This window comes from Echinops telfairi, unplaced genomic scaffold (genome assembly GCF_000313985.2).
Source record: "Echinops telfairi isolate 266 unplaced genomic scaffold, ASM31398v2 ScPeMD7_7427;HRSCAF=8465, whole genome shotgun sequence".
In the NCBI taxonomy this organism is placed as follows: domain Eukaryota; kingdom Metazoa; phylum Chordata; class Mammalia; order Afrosoricida; family Tenrecidae; genus Echinops; species Echinops telfairi.
The window spans coordinates 15839167-15841139 of NW_022111327.1; the positions used below are offsets into that span (position 1 = coordinate 15839167).

The window sequence follows — 1973 nt, forward strand, 5'->3', positions numbered from 1 at the left end:
CAGGAGAGCCCAGTCCCTGGAGAAGTACATCACACTTAATAATGTCGAGGGGCGGTGCAAAAGAGGAAATACGTTCACAAGATGGACTGCGATGTAAGAACCTTTGTGAGGATGGCACAGGACCAGGCATGTTTCATTCTGTTGCTCATAGGCTCACTATAAGACAGAATTGACTTGACGGACGTAACAACAACAACAACAACAACAACAACAAAAGTATAGGTTGAAGCTGATACAAATTAAGGCCACTAGAGCCAAAATACCACCATGAGTCTGTCCCATCTGAATTTTAAGAACACCTTAAGAACAGATTCACTGCATTGAAGACGAATGACAGAAGACCAGATGATCTGTGGGATGACATCAAAAACATCATTCATGAAGAAAGAAAAAGGTCATTTAAAAAAACAGGAAAGAAATAGGGTGTATCACGCTACATCTACCAACTGGGGTTGATCAAGGTCTACACCTATTCTAGCACTGGCTTCCTGACTAGTGGACGGATCCAGGAGAGAGAGAACCTGAGATCAGTACCAGACTACTTGAAGCCCTTTGCCTGGGCACTTCACCTGGGTTAGTGGGTGGAGCCCTCCATGAAGAAAGATCTTAAGCAACATGATGGATTCAGAAGCTCATAGAAAGAGCTCACCAATTCTAACATCTCCAAAACAAGACCTGGCCCCTCACATCACAAATGTAGGCCCAATGAAGCATTACTTGTGTGGCTGCTGTGCAGCCTTCAACAACATCCTCATGTTTTCCACCCAGAAGGTCCTTTAGCATCAGCAGCTTCATGGAATCAAAACCATAGAAGATGACAACCTGGTCCTTTAAGTTTGGTCTGTATGAGGCTCTGTCTTACCTCCTCTGAGAGCCTGTCAGTGCCTGGGAGTTTGCAACTTGTGGCCTGGCAGATGTCCTTGCAGGGATAACAGAAGCAATGTTCACTCCATTGGAAAGAGTTCTGACATCGCTCCCAGACCACAAGCATTGTAACAAATTCAAAACGTCAAATCAGAGAGTATTACCAAGGCTTGGTGCCCACTCCCCTCTGTAATGGATCCACAACATCCTGCTTTGGGGCCTCTGAGACCTATGAAGGAGTATGTGTCTACTGCCATGGCTCACAGTGCTTATATGGTCAATGACTTCATCTGTGGAGGTCTGTTGGACTCCATGTTGGGATTCTTGCTTTTTTCCAATTAATGTAAAAACCTGTATGCAGTCCCAGGTTGGTGAGGAATTCCAGGCTTTTCCCAGGGGCTTCAAACCAATCTGGCTAGAATGGGACAGGAAATTGACCAACCTTTTCAGAGGTGCTCATATGAATTACCATCAGTCCCTCATTTCCTGGGGCATAATCAATGCAACTTCTTAAAGGTGAGATGAAAGCAAGCGGTACTTCAGTGCCATTTGTCAAATGACTAGCCCTACAGAGAATATAGTGTGGCCTGATTGCCAGTTGACCAAATGACTTGTTGCTGTCAGCAGTTCAGGGCACCGTGAATTATGAGCAAAGCGATTTTCCTTGAGCCCCAACAATAAAGAAGAAAAGGTTTCAGTAGGATAAAAATACAGGAACGAAAGAAAAGATCAATATGGATTCCAAAAGCGATTCTAAAATTTGCTCTTAATCATAGAGTAGGTAAAGCAAATCGAAGAAAAGATGGAAGTCAAAGAGTTGAACAGAAAATTTCAAAGGGAAGCTTGAGGAGACAGTAAAATATTGTAATGAAATGTGCAAAGATTTAGTTAGAAAACCAAAAAGAAAGAACACACTCAGCCTGTCTTAAAATGAAAGAACTCAAGAAAACAAGGACAGCCTTGACTTGCCATATTGAAAGATTCCAAGGGTAAACTGTTGAATGATACAGGAAGCATCAAACGCAGATGGGAAGAACACAGTCACTGCACTATAAAGAGCTGATCAGCATTCCACTATTGCAGGAAGTAAATATAAGCAAGAATTGATG

General features: G+C 42.9%; 1 pseudogene; it reads left to right on the forward strand.

Moving 5' to 3' along the window:
- Positions 1–615: 615 nt before the first annotated feature.
- On the forward strand, positions 616–1378 carry LOC101645015 (annotated as a pseudogene).
- Positions 1379–1973: the final 595 nt, after the last annotated feature.